Source organism: Hyaena hyaena, unplaced genomic scaffold (genome assembly GCF_003009895.1).
Source record: "Hyaena hyaena isolate Hyena2069 unplaced genomic scaffold, ASM300989v1 scaffold_316, whole genome shotgun sequence".
NCBI lineage: Eukaryota > Metazoa > Chordata > Mammalia > Carnivora > Hyaenidae > Hyaena > Hyaena hyaena.
Window position 1 is genome coordinate 193,552 of NW_024080946.1, and position 24,521 is coordinate 218,072.

Sequence of the window (24,521 nt, forward strand, 5' to 3'; positions counted from 1 at the left end):
GAAAGAAGGATTGGGGCGCCTGGGTGGCTTAGTCCGTTAAGCATCCGACTTTCGCTTAGGTCATGATCTCGCGGTTCGTGGGTTTGAGCCCCGCGTCGGGCTCTGTGCTGACTGCCAGCTCAGAGCCTGGAGCCTGTTTCAGTCTGTGACTCCCTCTCTCTCTGACCCTCCCCTGCTCACGCTGTCTCTCTCTCTCTCTTAGAAATAAATAAAACATTTAAAAAAAAAAAAGGAAAGGATGAAGAGCAAATTTCACCGTGGGTTGGCCTGTTTCGTGAGAACTTACTGTTGACACATTGACTGTCTTCCTGTGTCATTTGGGGAGTTTCTTCAGGTTATTTATTGTGAGCTTGCTGTCCATTTCGCACCTTCTTAAAGATGACGCTCCGTCCGTTCATATTTGGCCTTTATCCCTTTCTGAATTTTTAATGCTATAAACCTCCCTTTACATACACCACCTGAAATGCATGCTGCGGTAGTGATTCGTGATATGTTTATTTTCGTGCCTTTTTAAAGCAACATTAAGTCGTCTTCTTGTTCCAGACAAACCGGAATCATCTTCGTGGTTTTAAATGCCTCTTGTGGATCCCCGTGGTATCCCACGCCCGTTTGCTGTTGCTGTGACAGGAGACCAGTGACTAGAACAGCAGTGTTCATATAATGCAGCTAGAATGCTGCTGCGGAGGTTATTCACCTCTAATATTCATACTCATAGCTGGCGCGAGAAAACTATACAGTTTCCTTGAGTAGCACTTGGAACAAAACTTAAATCTCTTAAGTCGCAGTGTTTTCGTAGACTGATCCCGAAAGAGAGAACATTAAAAAATACAGTTTGGGAATTAGAAAGAATTGATCGCATAGAAGGAGGCACAGACCTTGAAAGACACGCCTCTGCTCCAGGATCTGAAGGTGCCCGGAAAATGCCGGCTATGGTGGGGTGTCCCGCGCAGGCTTCCAAAGAGGCTGCTGGTGACAGGTGCGCGTGTGGCTAGACCCCTAGGAGGCTGGCTTAGGTGGCTGGGCTGCTTGGCCGTCGCCTCTCACTGTGTCCCAAGGACCAGCCCGGACCGAGTCGGGGGGCCTGTGTCAATACAGCCCGCTACAGGCCCGGCCTCACCGCGTGCACAAAGCACAGAGAACCACAAACGCCACCTACCAGCTGGGACAGGACCCTCCGGAGAACCGCTTGGCAGGGAGGTCAGGGACTCTATAAACTTGGACTCTGTAGCCGCCATGGCCATGCGGTGCTGTTTGGGGGGTGAGCCTCCTGCCCTGAGGAATGGGAGGAGGAGAGGAGAGGAAACCAGGTAGCCTGCAGCCTGAACGCCACACCCAAAGCCAGAACGGATGCCTCCGTGGCGACAGTGACGCGGACGCCCTGTTGTATGGCCCCGCTGCCCCGCCTCACCGTGCCCCTGTCGCGCTCTGAGCTCACAGAACTTAACTCGGTTGTCAAGCCTGGCTGTTCCTACACCAGCCTCAGCCTCACAGTGTTTCCTCATTCCTGTACGCTAGCTTTTATTCAATGACCGTATGGTTGTGGGGGGCGTTGCATATTACGTATAATCGCTAAAGTAAATGACAATTCAGGGTCACTCACCCTGCGACTTGGCACCTATCAGCCTCTGTAGGCGTATGAGGTGGGTGTTATGTCACCATTTGACAGATGGGGATGAAGAAACACAAGGTGGCTGTGTGCTTGAGGTCCCCTGGGCCGAGCAGCCTGAAGTGTACTTGACTCCTCGTCACCCCAGGGAGGGCCCTGGTTGTGGCCGTGTTGGGGCAGCAGTTGCTGGGAGGTGACAGGGGCTGGGAAATGAAAGCCACAGATAACTTTAACCAGGCAGCCAGTGAAAGCTTTGCCTGGGTCGTTTCAACCCTTTAAGTAGGTACTAATAAAATCAACACCAGCCTCCCCATTCCACAGATGAGGAAACTGAGGCCAGGCAAGGGACCAAAACCCGCTCAAGTTACACAGCCAGCAAGTACCAGAACCGGGCTTCATGCTCACCTGCCGTCATCCTAGCTCGGGGCCCTCGTTCAGCTCAAAGGGGACATTTTCATGGTTGAAGCCAGGACTGACCTCTGGCAGGGGAGGGAGGCTAGGGCACGAGATATCTTCATGCTGTGCAAGCCTTCCGTGGTCTCCCTGCCCCTGTCCCTCTGCTGGAGGGGCGGGCGCAGCGAGGGACAGTCTTCTCTAACCTCTCGGGTCTGTGTTAGGCTCCCAGAGACAGCTTACATCTGGGTTTACCAGCAGCCTAATAGTACGTTCTCTTTACAACGACCTTCTATTTAGGATGAGTGATGCTAAATGTCACACTCTATCTCTGTGTCCCCAAATGACATAAGCTGTGTCTTGAAAAAAAACACCTTAAGTAAAAAAACAAACAAACAAAAAACCCCGTGAGTATAAAGCAGCAGTGGATATGCCTCTGTGTGACACGTGGATATGCAAGGTAGTCACCACGAGGTGTCCCTGAGCTGTCAGAGGATCGGGAGAAGCAGGTGGAGGCCGTGAGGAGGAGCGAAGACAGGGAGGGCAGCCTGAGCACCAGGCCCGCCTCCGTCACTCCCAGGGCCACCCTGGGACTTTCCGTTGGGTTCTGAATTACTGTTGAGGCAAGGGTGGGGCGGGCCGGGAGGGTGGGGCTCTCTCCCAGGTGTCCCCCACGCGGCCGGGTGTGAACTGTGCGTGTCCCACAGAGTGGACATCCCAGACCGACAGTCCTGAACACGCGTCCAAAGCTGTAGTCCGTCCTCCCCGAAGTCCTCTCTCATTGATTCCTCTTAAGGATCACTTCCTGCTAAGGACGCCCCCGGGGGGCTTCTCAGCCTCAGGCAAAGCCGTGGCAGTTCCTCTTCAGGAAACTCCAGGAGGGAGCCTCTGCTCTGAGCAACAGTGAAACAGCGGAGCCGGTCCCCTCCCAAAAGGCCAGTGTCCTGCTGGGGAGAGACGAAGACAGCTCCAGTGTGGAGTGGTTTCTTCTTCCCAGACCCATCCGCCCCCAAAGATGGGCATCAGAGCCAGGGGGCTACACTAAGGGACGAGATGGTGATCCCCAAAACCCGAGTTGGAGGAGGTGACCGGGTACCTGGGCCACCACGAAGGTGACCACTGTCCCCAGGGGTAAGGAGCTCAAAGGAAAGCGTTGACGCATTAGGTGCAGGCCACAAAAGAAAAGTAACGCAGGAACCCAGAGCAGGCAGGCCAGGACTTGGGCGACAGTGACATCAAGAATGAAAGACATCACGACAAACACCCTCCGGGGGACGAGAGAGTGCTGACACGTGAAGCAGGAACAAACAGTTAAAGGAAGACCTTAAGAAAACGCAGGAATGGAAATATAATGAATAGAAACAATGGAGCCTTAATATATTGGAAAAACAGACCTAATGAGCTGGAAGATGAGGTCGAGGAGCACGCAGAGGTGAAGCGCAAGAGAAAAGTTGGGTGATGTGGAGGACAGAGGCTCCAACCCCCACAGCAGAAGAAACAACATTAATGGAGTAGAAAAAAACATTTGAAGAAACAAGGACCAAAATTCTCCAGAACTGAAGACTGAAAAACAGAAGAATGAAAGAGGAAAACACCCACCCTCTAGACACATGATGAGATTTCACATGCTCGGGTAGAGAAGAAACCTCCCAGAGGGTCCCCGGAGAAATACTTTCCCGCCCACGAGAAGCAGGCTTATCCTGGGCTGTGGCAGAAGAGGAGACGGAAGAACACAGCTGACCCCTGAGCAAACACGGGTGGGGAATGCCAACCCCCCACGCAGGCAAAAATCCCCACGGAACTTTTGACACCCCCGCCAAACTTAATCACTAATAACCTAACTTTTGAGCGGGAGCCTCACTGAGAACACCTAAAGCCCATTAACACGTGTTTTGTACACATGAATGTTGTAGGCCTTCTACAGTAAAACCTTGGCTTGCGAGCATAATTCTTTCCAGAAACATGCCTGTAATCCCAAACCCTTGTCTCTCAAAGCGAACTTCAAGAACCATCGGCTCAGCTATGATCGTGGGATGTCTCATAATACAAGACGTTGCTCATTTATCAAGTTCACGTTTATGAGAAATGTTTGCGCGTCTTGCATGATCTCACAGTTCATGGATTCGAGCCCCTCGTCGGAATCTGTGCTATCAGCTCAGAGCCTGCTTCAGAGCCTCTGTTCCCCTCTACCACCCCCAGTCTCACCCTCTCTCTCAAAAGTAAACATTTAAAAAAATAAATAAAAGCAGAGGGAGGGGGAGACAGTGTTTATCTATAATGAGCCAGAATGAAGAGTCGAGATACCTACAGGTGTATGGGGTGAACGCAGGCTCCAGTAGTGGTCTTACTGGCCAGGCGATGTAGCCGCCCACCAGCTTAAGAAATTAGCAGGAAAGAGACACAAGTAAGGTCTTAAAAACAGTTATGGTTTTCCCTTGAAAACTGAATATAGTAGACAGACCAGCAGAGGAAAACTAGATGTGACCAGGGGAGAGTGGACATGAGAACAAGGAGGCAACGAGCTATGTGCAGTGGAAACCAGGAAGGGCAGGGACAGGCTTGAGTCCTAGTGACGGGTACAACACACGTACACGGACTTCAGGTCATCGAAAAACCCTGATTTGGCAACAAATTCGGTATTCACCCAAAATACAGGGATTCAGAAAGGAAGAAGGTGGGATGACACAGATACGCACGGGGCAAACGGGAAATGAAATAGAATCTGAGGTGGTCATACGTAAACAAGGTAGAATTTACGGGACGCCTGTCATACAGGAAAAAGGGAGGGGATTACGTTCAGGTGAAAGAAAGAATAAAGCCAGGATGTCCAAAGGTGATGAAGCACACATGTGCTTGGGAAGGTTGCAAACGTGAAGAACCACCCTCCATGAGTAAAACCTTGGCCTCACCCCATCAGCAATGGCCAAGTGGGAGCCCAGACTTCCACCTCCATCTACCTACAAGGATGCACCCATCCCCTGCCCAGCCAGGTGGTATCAGTGTCTCACGGCATAATACCCAAAATGTCCAGGACACAACTGGAATTCATTTGTTGTACTGAGAATTAGAATCTCAACTTGAAGGAAAAAATTTAGTCAACAGACTAAACATGAGGTGACACAGATGTAGAAACTATCTGCCCTTTAAAGCCACCTCCATGAAAGAGGCTTCCAGAAGTGATTAAAACACACTTGTAACAAATTAAGAACAGGAAGTCTCCTGGGGCACCTGGGTGGCTCAGTCCACTAAGCATCCAGCTTTGGCTCAGGTCATAATCTCGTGGTTCGTGGGTTCGAGCTCTGCGTCAGGCTCTGTGCTGACAGCTCAGAGCCTGGAGCCTGCTTCAGATTCTGTGTCTCTCTCTCTCTGCTCCTACCCCATTCACACTCTGTCTCTCTCACTCTCAAAAATAAACATTTAAAAAAAAATGAGAGGCACCTGGGTGGCTCAGTCGGTTAAGCATCCGACTTCGGCTCAGGTCATGATCTCACGGTTCATGGTTTCGAGCCCTGAGTCAGGGGCTCTCTGACAGCCTGGAGCCTGCTTCAGAGTCTGTGTCTCCCTCTCTCTCTGACCCTCCCCTGCTCACGCTGTCTCTCTCTCTCTCTCAGAAATAAATAAAACATTTTAAAAAATTAAAAAAGAAAGTTTCAGCAAAGAAATGAAAGAACCCAAAAATATAGTAATTGAAATTTAAAAAAAAACCTCAGTGGATGGGCTCAAAGAAGAATGGAGAGAACAGAGGAAAGAATTAATAAACCCAAAGATAGATTGATAAAAATGGCCAGGTCTGAATAGGGAGGAAAAAGATGCACAGAATCTTAGAGACATGTGAGTCTATAACTAAAGATCTAATATTTGGGTTGCTGGAGACCCAAGAGAGGAGAGAGAGGGTAGAACTGAAAAAGTAGTCAAAGAGATAACAGCAGGAAATTCCCCAAATTTGGCAGAAGACAGAAACCTAGAGAGTCAAGGAAAAAAAACAAAACAGCAATCCCAAATGAGGTAAGTTCAAAAAATCCCTAGGAGTGTACGTCATAGTCCAAATACTGAAAACTAATGCTTAAAAAAACATCTTGAAAGCAGTGAGATAGAAATGATATCCAACCTGTAAGAAGAAAACAATTTGAATGTTGTGTATTTCATTAAAAATTCATATAAAGAGATAACTCTACAGATACACTGTATAGATAAATCAAAGCGGATTTTTTAAAAATATCCAAAGCCACCCTTGGGAAGGGAGATGAAAGGAAGCAGAGAAATGAGACACAGAGGGAACAAGTTTAAAACTAAAAATGAAACAGCGGATTGAAGCCCTAACATAGCAATAATTACATTAAATGCTAATGGGCTCATCCTGTATGATTCTGTCGATATGACGTTCTCAGAACGATGGAGGTACAGAGAGAACAGAATAACAATGGTCAGGAGTTAGAGACGGTGGTGCGGGGGAGGGGATAGCGCTAGAGACCTTTGTCTTGAGAGCCTCGTTCTGTATCCTGACCGAGGTGATGGTTACAGAAGGCTGTGCATGTGACAAGATCACACACAACCATGTCCACACTGCCCCAGATCCACTTGCCTGGTTTGACATTGTACAGGAGGAAGGCAAGGTGCACCCATGGCGGGTAAATGGGTCAAGGCTGCACGGGACCTCTCTGTGCTACCTTTGCAACTTCCTGGAAACCTAGAATTTCACAATTTGAAAAAACATCACAGGGGCGCAGTGGCTCAGTCGGTTGAGCATCTGACTTCAGCTCAGGTCATGATCTCATGGTTCGTGCGTGAGTTCGAGCCCTGCGTCAGGCTCTGTGATGACGGCTCAGAGCCTGGAGCTGCTTCAGACTCTGTGTCTCCCTCTCTCTCTGCCCCTCCCCTGCTCATGCTCTGTCTCTCTCGCTCTCTCAAAAATAAATAATATTTTAAAAATTAAAAAAAAGTCACAAACTATAACTTACAGTCTTTAAAAGGTCAATACACTTGTAAATTAAGGAGACATAAGAGGTCTTTCACTGTGTAGACACTTGGCTCTGTGCCTTCCTAGAAGATGTGATGTCATTAGATGTCAAACTATTATAAAGAAGTCAGGATCTGAGAATGAATACCAGAGCCATTTCCGTTAAACACACACACACACTCACACTCACACACACAGAAAAGTCAAAGAGGGGAGGTCACTTTCGCTAGTGTGGCGCGTACTTTAAAACGGTACCAACGTACTTTGTGTTTCTGTGCAAAATGAATTCCATTCTAGGCTCACTGACCATGCGCTGTTTTTCGCCTCTGTGAGCCCCCAGGGGGACAAGGGAAGGAGAGGGAACTCCAGGCAATTCCCCAGTGGGAGGGACGCCTGCACAGCGGAATCACTTAGCTCCCACGGTCCTGCCCATTACAGGTCAGTAACAGCCGTCAAACATCATGTCGATCCGAAAAGCCCCAGAACGTTTCTGAGTTGTCCCCCAGGGAGGAGGGTCACCTCTCTGCAGCATTCCCACTGGCAAGGACCCCTGGCTCCCCTGGGGACGCTGCCCCCTGGAATCCTCTCCAGCAACGGCCATTTTCCTTCGCGTGTCCTCACTGCTACGTCCACGCCACTGTCCTTCGCAGGTCACATCAGACCGTGCCGTTGCTACTCGCTTTGGCCATGGTCATCTCTCCTCGTGTCTTAGATTCTGCAGCTGACCTGGTGACCTGCACGCCCCCTGCCCTATTTCTTGATCATTCCTGCATCTGGGTGGATGGATCTTGCGGCCAAGCTGTCTGTTCTTTCACCTTCTCGCCGCACTCACTCCGCTCTCTCCCTTACCCCACCCACCCACTCCCACGGCCAAGCCCACATCTTGTCATTTCCATACGGATACTCATTCCTAAATAAGTGGCATGTGCTTCCTTTTCCAACCCCCAACTCCCATCTTCCCAGCGTGGCAGGCCCTTCTGTAACCTTCCGTGGAGCCGTTTTGAGCCACGAACTGAATGTCCATGTGTCTGGGTGGGGGGATCCTAGACCTTGGGTCAACTGATAGAGAGCAAACCGGAGTTATTACGTGATTTATGTAATTCCAAAACTTATTCGTGTGTAACTGCAAGGGGCCAGGGGCCCCATCCAGGAGTGGACAGCACAGGGGGGTTGCGTGTCTGGTCAGCGGGCTGGACAAGGTCTGCCCCAGAGGCACCTGGAGGTGCTTGGATTTCCTCCGAGGGCGGGGAGGCTGGGCGCGTGTGTTCCCCCACAGCTTGTTCCTGAGAGGTGGCTGCCACCACCGTGGGCAGGACCCTTCCTGCCTTCCCCAAGCTCGGTTCCGTGTGGGTGCGGCTTGGGGCGTATGTAGTACTTCTTTGACTTCAGTTGTCCTTTCCTCTCCTCATGAACCCTCAGCCCCCACCGTGCTGTGGAAAACAAAAACCCAAAAGGATTCATGGCCAGGCTCCAGAGAGACCTAGGTTGGTGCGAGGGAGGAAAAGATGAGACAGATTCCCAAAAAAGTTGATCCCCACCCTTGCTGCAGTCAGAAACGTAATGGAAATGGGCAGACTGAGGGGCTCTCCTCGTAGAGGGAGAGGGGGCCCCTCCACCTTCTCAACATACCCCCCAGACGAGGTGTCCCCTTCCCCCAGCCTCCCGCAGAAGGTCAGGAAGTGATAAGCAGAAGTGTGCCAAGGTCAAGGCCATATTTCAGAAATACGCTCCCACTGAGGGCATAGAGACCAGGCTGGAAGAGCTTTGGCTCCGGGGGAGGGGGGAGGGTCCTTCCTCATCTTCCAGGGCAGCTGATTATATTCAAAGGCCTCGATTCTTCCCTCTCCCCGTAGCCACCCCGCAGGTGACCCACTCAGGCTCTGGGCTCAGGGTGCCTGCGCTGGTGTGATGTGAACTGAGGTCTCAGAAGGGCTCTTTCAATCTGCCCTGAGCCGCCGCAGTTGCCTTAAGAACGTGCTCAAGGAGCGTAAGAGAACGGGGTGGGAGCTGAGGTACCACGCTGCATTCGGGCCAGCCACCTGGAGAGGTGGCCTCAGTCCCGCTGACTCCTGGGGGGCGTGGCCTGGCATCTGGGGGCTGAGCACACCCTCTGGGTGATTCCCGTGCACACCAACCACGGGGAAGCACTGGCCTGGCCGGAATGCAGGGCCTGCCGGGCTGAGCTGGGAGCAGAGCTGCGTGGAGCAGAGGTTTGTAAGCTAGGGGGGGTTGCCGTGCGCTAGCGGACGCGCGGTCGTCATTGTTACACAGCATTACTTTGCAGTAAGTGACTGATACACTTTCCCCCCACTCCGACCTTCCTCGGAGTTAACAGCTTCCAAGGGGTATGGCAAAAAAGAGGCAGGATAAAGAAATGAGGTGCTCCATCCTGGTGTTCCCTCTAGGGAACCTTCCAGAAGAACAGACTGGAGGGAAAAGGAGAGCTGAGCTCACCCCTGTCCCCCGACTGGGTGGACCTCTATCGACGTGAGGAGCGGCCCTGTAGGCAGCAGAGATGAGCTGTGACTCATCTGAAGCCATGAGGTTGGGTGTAGAGTGGAGTTTAGACGATGAACAGGAGGGATGCAGGTGAGAATGCAGATGTTTAAATAGATGTTTCCATGGATGCCTGAGGCAATAGAGGCTGGCGACGGAACAGCGGAGCCAAGTGCCCCAAGAGCAAATGGCCCAGATGAACCCACACCGGCCTTTGCACGTGGGGGCCTCACTGCCCACCTTGACCTGGATTCCGCCTTATGTGCAGCCTTTGCTGAATTTCTCAAGATGCGTGGATCAACTAAGAAAAACATTTCCCCAACAAGTAAAATGGGGGCAGATCATGTTCAGTGATGGGGGGAAATAAAAGTTCTTAGGATTGAATAACGAGATTCAACTCCATTGAGAAATGGGGAAAACCACTGTGGACAGGGGGAGAAAAAGTGCTCACGGATCAGAAAACTGGTATCGTTAAAATGTCCATAGTACCTAAAACACTGCAGATTCTATGCAACCCCTCACAAAATCCCAGTGGAGTAAGCAATCCGAAATTTGCACAAAAACCCTAAACATCAAAGCAAACTAGAGAAAGAACAAAGCTAGGGACATCGCATCACTGATTTCGAGCCGGATTGCAAAGCTGTGGTAACCAAAGTAGTACAGTATTGAGATATATACAGACACATAGATCAATGAAATGGAGAGCCAAGAAATAAACCCACGCATTGGTGGTCAGCTAATGCACAGCACAGGAGCCAGGGGTACGCAGCAGGGGAAAGGAGAGTCTCTTCAGTAAATAGTGTTGCGAACACTGGTCAGTCACGTGCAAAAGGATGAAACTAAGCTACTATCTTACATCCGCACAAAAATTAACTCCAACTGGATTACGGACTTGGACGACTGTATGACCCAGCAATTCCACCTCTGGGTGTTTATTGGAGGGAAACAAAAACATTGTCTTAAAAAGACATATACACCCCCCCCCCGCCCATGTTCAGTAGTCAGGATATGAAAGCAACCAGTGATGGATGAATGGATAAAGAAGATGTGGTGCGTACACACACACACACACACACACACACACACACACACAGTGGAATATTACTCTGCCATAAAAAAGAATAAAATCTTGCCATTTGCAACAACCTGGGTGGACGTGGAGGCCATGATGCCGGGTGACATACGCCAGAGGAAGATGGATATGTACGATCTCAGTTATATGTGGAACCTAAAAACCACAGCGCACAAACAAAGCCAAGGTCATGGAAACAGAGAACAGATTGGTGGTTGCCTGAGGCAGAGTGGGGGGCAGGGGTAAAATGGATGAAGGGGGAGGGTCACAAGGTACCCACTTCCGGTTATAAAAGGAGTCGTGGAGATGAATATACAGCATGGTAGTGTCGCTAATACCACTATATTGCAAAAATAAGTAAATGAATAAAAATAAAAATGAAATAAAAAGGGGGAGAGGCCAGCAACATCTGAAAAGGTGTTCAAACGTAAAAATAACTAAACAAAAGCAATCGAAAGGAACAGGATGAACAGCAGGGGACCATCCATTTCTGCGAATGCCCGCCAGCCTGTAAGAACATGACCACCGGAGAGAAAACAGGATCGGGGGTGGGGAAGTGGGAAAGCAGGGGCCACGTGGCCACTGAGCCAGCAGGGCAGCAGGGGGAGGAAGCCGAGGAGCCGAGTCCTGAGCCACAGAGACCACGGGGCGCCCACTGCAGAAACCCTACGAGGGGCTCCGATTTGTGGCATCGGGGGAGGTTGGAGGTGGTGTGGAAGTAGGAGACGGTCAGGGCCAAATGCAGAAGTTTGGTTAAGTTGTCATCGCCTCTGGGGCAGCTGGGTGGCTCAGTCGAGTCAGCGTCCAGACGTGTGATTTCGGCTCGGGTCAGGAGTCGAGCCCTGTGCGGGGCTGGAGATGACGGTGTGGAGGCTGCTGAAGAGTCTCTCGGGGCGCCTGGGGGCTCAGTCGGTTAAGAGTCCGACTTCGGCTCAGGTCACGATCTCATGGTTCGTGGGTTCAAGCCCCACGTCGGGCTCTGTGCTGACAGCTCAGAGCCTGGAGCCTGTTTCAGATTCTGTGTCTCCCTCTCTCTCTGACCCTCCCCTGCTCATGCTGTGTGTCTCTCTCTCTATCTCAGAAATAAATAAAAAAACATTAAAAAAAAAACCAAAAGAGTCTCTCTCCCTCTGCCCCTCTCTTATGTGCGCACACACACACACATACTCTCTCTCTTTCTCAAAAAAAAAAAAAAAAAAAAAAAGACTCTCTGACAAGTAGTTGGAATGGAGATTCCTTCCCCACCCCCAGCAGAGACAAGACTTTTCTGGGAGTAAACAGATGTATTTTTGCCCAGACCCTGGCTTTCACCCTTCTTAGCTCCCGGCATGCCGCCCTTTCCCCTCGGAGCAGGAAAACGGAAAGATCTTCTCCGGAAAGCCAGGCTGGGCCGGAAGGAAAGAGCCAAAGGTAATTAACATTGGTGGTGCCTCAAAGACATGACCCGGCTGTCACTGAAGCCACACTCACAGGCTCAGGGCTTCTGACCTGTTCTTCCGTGCCCACTCTACTATGAGCCAGCAACCAAGCTTCACCAGACTTCGAGGAAAGCCTACAGCACACAAGGCATGACTCTGTTACATAGAATAGAATAGAATAGAATAGAATAGAATAGAATAGAATAGAATAGAATAGAATAGAATAGAATAGAAATAGCATATATATAATATATATATAATGTCAGATATCTCTGCTACCTCAAAGACCTTGATCGTGGGACTAAGCCACAGGACTCCGGGCACAAAGACCACATAGAGAGGGGAAACAGCTCAGAAAAGTAATATCCTCTAAGAGACAAGACCATATCCTTAAAATACAAGGAAGATACTTTTTTTTTTTAAAAAAAGCTCTCAGAATGAAAAGTTTGCAAATTAAATGGAATAGCTAAAATGAAAACCACAGGCCATGGAAGATGAAGTGGGAGAAGTCCCCTCAGAAAACAGAAAAAAGAAAATTATAAAGGTGAAGAATGGGAGAGAAAATAAGAAAGTGAAAGGAAAAAGATAAGTTAAAAACCTTAAAACATAAAGAGGCTGAGCATCTTCTAGATAAAGGGGTTCTAGAAACAAAATAGAAACTGGAGGCGAGATCGTCGAAGACAGGAGTCGAGAAAACTTCCCAGGGGCGCCTGGGTGGCTCAGCTGGTGGAGTGCCCGACTTCGGCTCCACTCGTGATGCCGTGGTTTGTGAGTTCAAGCCCCGCACTGTGCTCACTGCTGTCAGTACAGAGCCTGCTTTGGATCCTCTGTGTCCCCCCTCTCTCTCTGCCCCTCCCCCACTCATTCAGTCTCTCTCAAAAGCAAATAAACATTAAAAAGAAAGAAAGAAAGAAAGAAAGAAAATTTCCCAGAACCCAAAGGATATGGGCCTCACCAAGCGTCCAGCAGATAAATGGAAACAGACTTACCTCAAGCATAGGATCAGGACATTTCGGGACGCTTAGGGACACAGAAAACCCTACGGTTCCCCGGAGAAAACAAAGGTCTTGGAATCTGAATGGCTTCAGACTTCGATGCTGGTCCTGAAAGCTGGCAGAAAAGGGAGCGGTACGTCAATAATCCTAACAGTGAGCGATTTCCTAACTTAAAGTTCTGAACTTCGGCAAAATACAGATGGTGAAGATGCGGTGAAGATGCTCTAAGGGGCCCCCGGGCGGCTCAGTCGGTTAAGCATCTGCCTCTTATTTTGACTCAGGTCATCATCTCCCGGTTTGCAAGACTGAGCCCTGAGACTGACCACGGGGAGGTCCCTGGAGGCCAGTCTAGAAGTTTCCTAGAGAAGACGCTTCTGGAAGGTGAGGCCAGGAGAGCCCTGATGTGTGTGAACTGAGTTGCTGAGGTCAGAGGGCGGGGCTGTGAAAACAGCGGCTTCTGAAATGCCTAGAACGGGAAATTCAAGTCCTAGCTTGTTGTGGGGAAATACAGAAGATAGGTACCGAAATAATTAGCTAAAAGAGTTGCAACTTATCATCCCTGGGAGAGGAGTGATGGGGAAGTTTCCTTTTCATGTCAACTCTGTAAGGCCGTTTCCTTCTAAGTTCAGTGTATGAAATCGGTATCAGTAAGAGCCAAACAAAAGACGAGGCTCTCATTTTTCACCATCAAACTGGCCATGATTTAAATGATTGACTTAAAAAGTACTATCTTTAAAAGACAGTGTGTGGGGCGCCTGAGCGGCTTTGTTGCTTAAGCCCCCGACTCTTGAATTTGACTCAGGAGAGACCCCTTCCAGGAGCCCAAGGCGAGGGAGCCGGGGGAGGTGAGACAGGCAGGTGGTCCCAACTTCCAAGGACCTGGCGGAGTTGGGGTTAGAGGCGGAAGTGAATCTGAGGCCCGCGCACCCGCTGCAGCCTGGGGGGGCCAGGCGGATGTTGGCATGGCTCGAAGGAGGCTGCGCAGTGTCCCCCAGACTCAGGGGGGACAGGGACGCAGGAGAAATGCGCCGTGGAGGTCGCCCACGTGCGAACATGGCTTTGTGGAGGCAGTTGAGGCATTCGGAGCACGTCCCACGCCCCAGCTTCCTCGGGTCCGCATGTACTCATAGTTTTCCAACAAGTTTGAACAATCTTCCACTTTGATTGTGGATTTTCCAGCTTCTCCCGTGTTTTTGTGGCTTTTTGATTAACACATTTGGAGGCCAGTTATTTAGACAGCACTTACCAGGTGCCAAGCTCTGTCCAAATATGAGCTCATTTCATTGATTCTAACAATAGCAGACGGGCTCAGAAAATTATACTGTAGGGGCTTCGAGAAAACTAATAACAACTTATTGATTAAGCAGGAAAATTGTTCATGATATATTATGAGATGAAAAAGGCAAGTTATGGTGCTGTTTATACCAGTGGATCCCCTTTTGGGTGAGCGAATGAAATGTGTCTGTGCATAGAAAACGGTCTGGAGGCGTGCATTCCAGAAAGATGACCTATATTCCATGTGGGAGACGGAATTATGGGTAATCATCACGTCTTATGCATCTTTCCTTTCAGATAATGAGGATCTATTGGTTTGGTGATTAAAAAATAAAATAGATGAGATGCCTGCGATTCAAATGATGACCTTGAGACATTACATATAAATGCGCCAAAGAATTTCTTCTTTGATGAAGAAGAAGGTGCTTACAGCTTTATGAAGAATAGAACCCATCATCCTCGGGCTCGGGGAGGCGAGAAATCCAGAGCTTACCCTGGAGTAGGGGTGTTCCCTTGGCTCCCAGGCCCCTCCGCCAGCTGGCCAGCCCCCTCCTCAGTGCCCCAGGCCCCTCCTGCAAGGGAGCATTCACCAGCTCCCAGAATTTGCCAAGTATTTCAGGGTACCCTGAATCCCTGGAGGAGATGTACCCTGGACCCCCTTCCATCCCCCCAGGCAATGAGGAGGCTCGTTTTCCTGTCCTTTCTCAGTCTCCCCGAAACTCCGCCTGCTATTCTCTACCTGTCACTTAACCTGAACAATCAACTCGGCCTTCGCTGTCTGCAGTTCATATCTGATTTCTACCCTGCCCGAAACAAAGACCCTCTTGGCCGGTCCTGTGGGACCCCCTCTGGGTCCTCAGATCTGGCATCACCGGGGGCCAGGACAGCTCTGCAAGGGTCCCCTGTGAGAATCTGCAAAGGCGCCTTCTCTGCGCCGCTGATGGCTTGGCATACACGCCATGCGCCCTGCTTCTAAACTGTCCCTTTGTCCTCTCCGGCTGGCCGCTCCTGGGACGCCCTGCCTCGTCCCTTCCAACCGTCTTTTAAAAAAAGAAAAATCCACGTTGAGATGTGATTTGTATACAGAACTCTAAGAAGGCCTGGTGTGGAGCCCGGTCCTGTGACTGGGACCCCAGCTCCTTCCACAAACTGCGCTACCCCCCAGTCATAGCCTAGGACGACCTTGCCTTCAGCAGAATGCACTTAACCTTGACATTTTTAACGTGACAGTTACTTTTTGAACTTCCTCTCCTTTGGGTGAACATTCTATCAAATTCCTCTTCTTTCCCTTTCTCCTCTCGCACTGAGGGAGGCGTGGGTTGCCTTGAGATGCCTGTAGACTCTTCTCAGGGGTGCTGGGCACTACACGTGGGCACCTGCTGGTCGGGGGCGGGGCCTTGGTATCTCTGGCGTCCACTTGGCTAACTGGTGTCCATTGCTTGTGTCCCTGTCGCTCTGTGGCTCGTGGTCCAGAGGGCTTCTCAGCCGGATTGTAGCCGCTGCCCACCTATTGTGCCATCAGCTCTTGCACATTCTTTCTGGAGCTCGGGTGATCTTGGCTGTTTCCCCCAAGGCGTGTGGGGCTCTGTGAGCCTCGCTTAGGCCTCTCACCCTGATGCCACACCGATCTAGGGACCCAGAGTGCTGGTAGCAGGTGGGACACTGGATGTCTTTCAGAGGCAGAAGCCCTTAATGTACACAGATTCCCACCATCTTGCCCAGACCCCGGACTGGCGATGTTGGAAAGAAAGGGATACTGGTCCCCTTTTCGGGACCCAGGCAATCAGCCTCCCTCCCCTCTGGCCAACGTTTTCTCTACCCACTGCTGCTGGATTTGGCCAAAATTCACTCATAAATATCCTTCTTCCTCCCGATACAGTGGCTTATGAGAAAGAGCTCTCCATTTAGCACTCCAAGCTTAGCTCACTACTGTTTGTTTCTTTTTTAACTTTTTAATCTTGAGATGATTATAGACTCACAGGACGTGTAAAGATAGTATAGAAAGGCCCCTTTGTGCCCCTTCTCCCGCTGTGCCCGGGTCGTTACGTTTATGTAACTGTAGCATCACGCGGAAAACAGGACACTGACATGGATACAATGTGTGCGTCTAGTTCTGTGTCTTTTAGCACCTGTGTCAATGTGATCAAGATACAGACCTGTCCGTCCCTCAAGCTGCCCCTCACAGCCACACCTCCCCTCTCCCCGCATCAGCCCCAATCCCCCAGGAACCACTAACTGTTCACCTTCACACTCCTTGGACCCCTTCTTATTAAAGCTCAGCTGTGGAAGAGCTAAGGAAGCCATTTCTTCTCTTACGTGCCTGGATCTTCCCTGTGTTCTTGGGACCGTGTCTGTGCTCATTCTTGGTGAACCCAGGTGACTCCTTCTTTACTCTTCTGGGTTCTTCTCTTTTCCAGAAGCTGGGCAGGCCTGAACATCAGTGGATGGAGGGCTACGGGACCCCAGAGCCCCCAGCAAGGAACGGCCTTTGCACGGTGTTTGGAAGCGCCCTCCCCGGGCCCACTGCAATCCCAGCGCTGCCCTTCTGCCCTGAGCTTTGCGGCTCCCCACTGATAACACACTTCCTTTGCCGGCGGTGAGGACCGCACGCTGCCCTCCCTCTGTGGCCCCTCGCAGGCTTGGCAGGGCCGTGGCTGGCGCTGCCCAGAAGGAAGATCGCCTTTCTTACCCAGGCACCCCTCAGGCCTGGCAAAGTGGACGCTGTTTCAAGGCGGGGGGGGGGGGCGCGGGGGATGAGATTATTTCCCATTTGAAGAAAAATCTTGCACCGCTTTTCACACACTACAATTTCACAAATAAAACTTCATCTTTTCCCCTATAAATCTAGTTTGAAGTTTCCTACAACCCCAGGAAATAGACGTCATTAGCCCAGGCTATGTTTTAGGACCATGGAAAAGAAAGAATGAGAGTTAGTGGGCTCTAGTGACAAAGCAGGTCAGTGGTCACCTGGGGGTGGGGTGGAGATGGGCGTCTGCTGCAAAGGGGCCCAAGGAGACTTTTTGAGGTGATGGATCTAGTCTATACCACAATTACGGTGGTGATTATGTGACTGGATATAGTTATCAAAACTCCGACTTTACACTTCAAGTGGATGAATTTTGTTGTATATAAATTACATCCCAAAGCTGATTTTTCTTTTTTTTTAAAAGACGGTTGGAAGGGACGAGGCAGGGCGTCCCAGGAGTGGCCAGCCGGAGAGGACAAAGGGACAGTTTAGAAGCAGGGCGCATGGCGTGTATGCCAAGCCATCAGCGGCGCAGAGAAGGCGCCTTTGCAGATTCTCACAGGGGACCCTTGCAGAGCTGTCCTGGCCCCCGGTGATGCCAGATCTGAGGACCCAGAGGGGGTCCCACAGGACCGGCCAAGAGGGTCCTTTGTTTCGGGCAGGGTAGAAATCGGATGCGAACTGCAGAGTGAAGGCCGAGTTGATTGTTCAGGGTAAGTGACAGGTAGAGAATAGCAGGCGGAGTTTCGGGGAGACTGAGAAAGGACAGGAAAACGAGCCTCCTCATTGCCTGGGGGGATGGAAGGGGGTCCAGGGTACATCTCCTCCAGGGATTCAGGGTAGGATCTGATCGAAGGTAAGTGCCCGGTGAAGAATAGTTGTTATTCATAAATTACTGAAGCTAGGCTATCGATGCCAGCGTCAGCCAGGCGTTGTTCGAAGTTATTGTGTTGGAGCATGTTTGGGACCTGGCTCTTCTTATGTATTATGAAGAGTTTGGGACCATGGACAAAACTCAGAGAATGAAGACCTTCCTCGCTTCTCCTTTGCAGTGGGAACATTGCCTCTTTGGCTTTTTCAGAGGCAGATTATGGAAAATGAGTAAAATGGGGCTTAGCAAAAAAACGCCCAGGATGGTGTCTTCGGTGCCTCTATCTCACAGCTGAGCCCTGACATTCATCAGCCCCCGGCCGGTCTTCTTTCAAGGCTCCATCAGGGTTCAAGCCTCTTAGGAGAGAGGGGGAGGGGAGGAGGGGGAGAGGACAGAGATGGAGCAAGAACACCGTGTGGCCAGCATTGGCTGGTGGGGCAGGGCTGGGGCTCGGGGCTTAGGTGGGGGGCATGGAGCAGAAAGCAGTGCTCTGGGCTGGAGGAGGGAGCCCAACGAGGAGACAGGCAGCAGTCCAGTTAGAAGGGACAGAATGGAGTTCTGCCTGGAGACGAAATGAGCTGGCGGCATCCCTCAGTCATGCTTCCTGCCTGCCTGGATTCTCACCCAGGATAGAAGCTGGGAATTGCCTTGCTCTGTGTATAAGAGGCTAAGACAGCTAGGTATAGAAGTCCTATGTGGGATGAGAAGCAGAGGGCAGCCCCTTAAGACATTACCTTGGCCAGGAGGCACCCGGAAACTCCTCTGGGCCAGGGATTAAGAGACCCCCTCCCTCTGGACTGACCTCCTCTCTATCACAGTGGAGCATAATCCTGGTGCAGCCTGGTCCTAATGGTGGCCAAAGTCCGTATGAGGACCCGGCTTCTTCCAATGGCCTAACTTGGGAGAGAAAGGTCATCAGAAGTGTTGAGCGTGTGGGGGCTGGGGGTATGAAGCCAAGGACCCAGATGCTTAATAGAGCCCAAAAGAGAAGACGGGGGAGCCAGCAAGCCACCCTCTGCTGGGGGGATGACCTGAAGGTTTACGGTGGCGGGAACTGGTTCCTCGTCCCTTAGAGCCCCTGCTCATATTGCTGGAGGAGGAAGCCAGGCCACTGGTGACTGAAGCCTCATTTCCACCCCTCTCCTTCCTAGCAGGATGGGAAAGGGAGCCGCAGACGGTTTCCTGTAAAGTGAAACATGTCCTTGACCAGGCATCCTGCTCCTCAGTATTTGCCTGAGAGAAATAGACATGCCTGTCCACACAGACTCACGCGTCAGCTCGCATGCAGCTTTCTTTAGCCATCATCATCCCCACCAGGAGAGAACCCAATGCATCTACTGCTGAGGGTCGACTCAGGGTCAGCCCTTGTGCGGGCCGCCAGGCCCCGCTGTGGGCAAACAGGGGTGGCCCAGGATTCAGCGGCCCTGGGTTCCACCCGGAAGAGAGCCCCCCGAATGGGCCACAGTGGCGCATGCAATTTGATGGGAAAGCAGAGGGCCCAAGGCCCCCAATTGGGACCAGGAATTTAGGGCAGGTGGCTGGGAAGGAGACTTCTGGGCACAGAGTCGGAGCAGGAGGAGCCTTTCATAGGATCCGGCGTTTGGGGAACAAAGAAACTCACCGTGGCTAGTGGCCAGGGGAGGGCCTGGGATGGGTTGGAATTAGCTGGGTGTCAGGAGTTTTACTTTATCCTGACAGCAGCAGGGAGGGATTGCATTGGTTTAAGCCCAAAGTGACACAATCAGATTTGTGTTTGAGAAGGAATGCTCTGACTGAAGGCTGGATAATAGGTTTTTAGGAGGTCAAGCACGGCCCCAAGCAGTGCCCTTGGGAGAGGAGGCCATAATCTAGTAGACAGGTGGTGCGGGAAGCGGGATGGAGAGCAGACGGGGGTTTCTGAGCTCTTCAGGAGGTGGAGAGGGAACGGTCCACAGAGCATTGGGGTGCTTGGGCCCTGCGGGGCTTGTGGCCAAAGGGCCAAGGACCCCATGTGGCCTGGAGTTTCCATGACCAAAGTGCCTCCGATCGAGACTTTGTTATCTGCAGTAAGATTTCACCTACTACCAATATAGTGGAACGTGTGTGTAAACCATTAATTTACTAAGTGTGGTTAAGTACATCCAACTTTGGTATCCCTGTTTTGGCATGTTTTCTTTTTGGGGGGGCATGTGAAGCTTCCTTGTGGAGGTGGCCAGACTCTCAGCCTATGGAAGGCCCTGGTTTCCCCTGAGCCCAAGCCTGAGCCCCAGGGGGAGACTGAGGACTTCCTGGAGGCAGGGTTGGTGGGAGGCGTGCTCAAGAGCCAGCGCTGTCCCCGGAGACTTGCTGAAATGCTGTGTGCACAACACAGCTTTGCGAAGGGGCCCAAGGCAGGTTCCTTCCAACTTGAATGTGCACATAAACCCCGTAGGATCTTGGTTCACATGCAGATTCTGACCCAGAGGTGTGTCTGGGATGGAGCCCAAGACATTGCATTTTTAACCGGCCCTTGGGATGTGATATTGCTTGTCAGTGAACCCAGTTTGAACAGCAAGACTGTAGAAAGGAGTTGGGCAGGTGTGTCTGTGGCTCAACAGAGAGATCTGGGCAGAGTGGCCTGAAGGTGTCATGGATACTCGTGGGAGTAGGTGTGATGCACACATCACAAAGCTGGGTTCCTAACAGTCCAGGTGAGTAAAGGCAGGCAGGTGCAAATTGAGGAGGGGAAAAGGCAGCCGCAGACTTGAGAACACATCCACAGGGCACAGACCCAGAATATAGCAAGACTTCTATGTATCACTTAAAAAAAAAAGACATAACGTAAGAGAAAAATGGGCAAGAGGTTTGAACAGGCTCTTCACAGGAGGGAATGTCCGAATGCCAATAAACGTTTGAAGAGGTGCTTAGCCTTGTGGAATCTAAAAACCAAAAGAAATGAACAAACAAAAAGCAGAACCAGACCTATAAATACAGAGAACAAACTGATGGTTACCAGAAAGGAGGGGATGGGGGATGGGCCACATGGGCAAAGGGGAGTGGCAGGTACAGGCTTCCAGGTCTGGAATGAATAAGTCACAGGAATAGAAGGCACAGTATAGGGACTATCATCAGTGATACAGTAACAGTGTTGTATGGTGACAGGTGGCTGCGACCCTTGTGGTGAGCACAGCATAACATGCAGAATTGTTGAATCACTATGGGTTTACCTGAAACTAGTGCAACATTGTGTGTCCGCTGTATTCAAATAAAAATAACATCTTTTCAGGTGCTCAGCCTTGGTAGTAATTGTGAAAATGCAAATGAAAGTCGCAGTGAAGCGCCACTGCCTACCCACTAGCATGGCGAAAGTTACGGAATCTGACAATGTCAAAAGTTGAGGGACGAGAGCGCTTGAACGTGGCTAGGGGAGCAGCTGGGGACGATCGTGTTTGCTATTAACGAAGCCGTGGTACCAAGTGACCCGCCAATTCCACTCCTTCCTACATACCGTACAGCTCGATGCCATGAAGCCACTGGGACTGGTGGGGAGTGGTTAAGAGGAAAGCAGATGAGCTAATTCTATTAGTTGCCCTACAGCTCATAGCTTTGCAGCTGCACTAATAATTTCTTTTTTTTTTTTTTTAAATGTTTTTTATTTATTTGTAGGAGAGAGAGAGAGAGACAGTGTGAGCAGGGGAGGGTCAGAGAGAGAGGGAGTCACAGACTGAAACAGGCTCCAGGCTCTGAGCTGGCAGTCGGCACAGAGCCCGATGCGGGGCTCGAACCCACGAACCGCGAGATCATGACCTAAGCGAAAGTCGGACGCTTAACCGACTAAGCCACCCAGGCGCCCCTGCACTAATAATTTCTAAAACAGTGGGATAGTATTTTCCAATGATCTGATTTGTCAACTACTGAACTATGGATAATCCACTGTAGGGCAAGAGTGGCCATCGTATCTTAGTATCATCACAAGTTGGTACATCTTTTCCGGAGGGCATTGGCCACCGGGGAAGAGGATCTAGCCTGGGATCTGCAAGCACCACAATCCTTGCTTGATAGGGAATGGAATCGCCTTGAACTCTGGACTTCCTTTGGAGGGTGATGACATTTCTTGGTACCCTCGGGCACGCTTCATCTGTCCATGGTCCAAGCTTCTGTATTATTGTCCCTTCCTGAAATTTTGTCATCTGCTGCCTAAGTCCGTCTTTGGTTAGGCTTATTTCTGGGTATGTCACAGGTTTGATTGCTCTTGTAAATGAAATTTTTTTAAAAAAGATTTCTTTTCAATTCTAACTGGTTATTACTGGTCTTTGGGAATGTTGGTCTTGGGTCTTAATAGTTCCTTACGTACATGAACTCAAGAGTCTTAATGACCCTAGACCCGTACAAAGAGTGTCTCTCATTTAGAGCTATGAAAAAGTGGTCAGGGAAAGGTTGTTTCTTTGTAGAATCTCTTAGATTTTTGGATAGATGACTCAGCTGCCTGTAAACAATGACAGTTAGCTCCTCTCCTTTCCAAAACATATGCTTATTCTTTTTTCCTGTTTACTTGCGTTGTCTGGAATGGGCATTGAGTGCCCCTCCCAGGGACAGCACAAATCTTCACCTACCTTCTCACTTTTATGGAAATTCTCCCCTTCTCTTGCTAAGCTATTTGATGCAGTTTTCTGTAAAAACTTCTATTCAATTAAAGAAGACAGCATCTACACCTGGTTCACTAAGAATGTTTACTATAAATTAGTTTTGAATTTCATCAAATGCTTTTTTAGCATCTATTGAGATGAACAGATGGTTTTTCTCCTTTAGTCTGCTAATGAAGTGAATAACATTGATGACTTTCTTAATGTTAAATTATCCTTAAATTCCTGGACTAAACCCTACTTGGCATTTTCTTTTAATGCACTGCTGGCTTTGACTTGCTAATATTTTATTTGGGATTATTTCCATCTGTTTATGTATGAGATTGGCTGGAACTTAACTTTCTTATGGTGTCCTTGACTGGGTTGAAATCAGGTTTGTGCTTATTTTCGAAATGACTCAGCTGTAAGTAACAAATAAACAAATGTAAACCTCTTCAACAGCGTCCAGGGCAAGAACCGTAGAGGGTAGGTGGCCATTGGCCTTCCTTTGGCTATTCAACCAGATCTGGGCCTTCATTCTACAGTCTTCATTCTACATGGCTTTTCAGCCATGACTGCAAGATCTCAGCTCTAGGAGTCACGTCTGTGGCAGGAAGCAGGGGGAAGTTGGCACCAGGTGGCCTTCTCATTTCGTCAAGAAAATAAGAACTTTCCCTGAGGCTCCCATGAAATGTCTGCTTGTGTTTCATTGGCCAGAACTGTCTAACTGCAAGGAAGACCAGGAAGGCATTTCATTTGTCCGACCTCCCTTGGTAGAGCTTGGTGAGAGGGGAGGGATTGCGGGCAAGTGTTCAATTAGTCACTCGCCCACAGAATTGGTCACAGCCTATAGTGAGTGGTGACCCGGGTTGGTACGTTCCTAAAGAAATTGCATGAAATGGTTTGGTTGAATTCATGCACAAAGTCATCTGACTCTGTAACATTTTTTCACATAACTATTGGCTCCACTTTGAGGTTATTTTAAGCTCATGAGCTCTCCAAGTTGCCTATTTTTTTCCTGGACTGATTTTGCTTACATAGATTTTCCTAGAGAGTCGTCCATTTTATGAAGCATTTAAAGTGTAATGATAGTAATTGTTCATGACACATTCTTATGACTTTTTAAAAAATCTTTAAATCTCTTTATCTGAAGTTAAACTCCATTTTTCTCCTGATGAGAATTTACATCCCCTCCGCATGCTCTCTGTCTTACAAAGATTGGCCAATGGCCAGTTTTGTGAGTCTGTTGAAAGAAAACACTTCGGGTTTATAGATAAACACTAATGCGATAAAAAATACAAAAGTAATCTCTCATTTTTATTAATTTTTTCTTCCTTTTTTGGCTATTTGTTGTTGTTACTCATCCAGGGTTTGGGGTTCATGCCTTCATGCATCTAGTTTCTATTTTTATTATAAGATATCTCAAAACATTGAAAAGTGATAAGAACAAGATAATGAATATTCATGCACTTACCACTATAATTTGGCAATTTAACAAACTTAATATTATGGCACAGTTTGAGGGTTGTTTTGTTTTGTTTTGTTTTTTAAGATAAATTACTCTTGGACTCTTTTTTTTCTCCTCTGGAATCCCTTTTCTCTCTGTCCCCCTCACTCTTCTGCCAATTCAGTCTTTCTTTTTCTATTGTGCTAAAATACACATAATGTAAAAATTTTTTTAATGTTTTTATTTTTGAGAGAGTGAGCAAGGGAGGGGCAGAGAGAGAGGGAGACACAGAATCTGAAGCAGCTCCAGGCTCTGAGCTGTCAGCACAGAGCCTGATGCGGGGCTCAAACCCACGAACCGTGAGATCGTGACCTGAGCCGAAGTCAGACACTTAACAGACTGAGACACCCAGGCGCCCCTAAAATATACATAATATAAAATTTACTGTCTTCACCATTTTTAAGAGTGAGGTTCAAGGGCATTAAGTACATGCACACTGTTGTGCAGCCATCCCCACCACCCATCCCCAGAGCTTCTTCGTCTTCCCAAACCGAAACTGTCCCATGAAACACCAACTCCCCATTCTCCTCCACCGAGCACTGGCCCCTACCCTCCTACTTTCCGTCTCTGCGAATTTGACGATGTTAAGTGCCTCACGTGAGTGG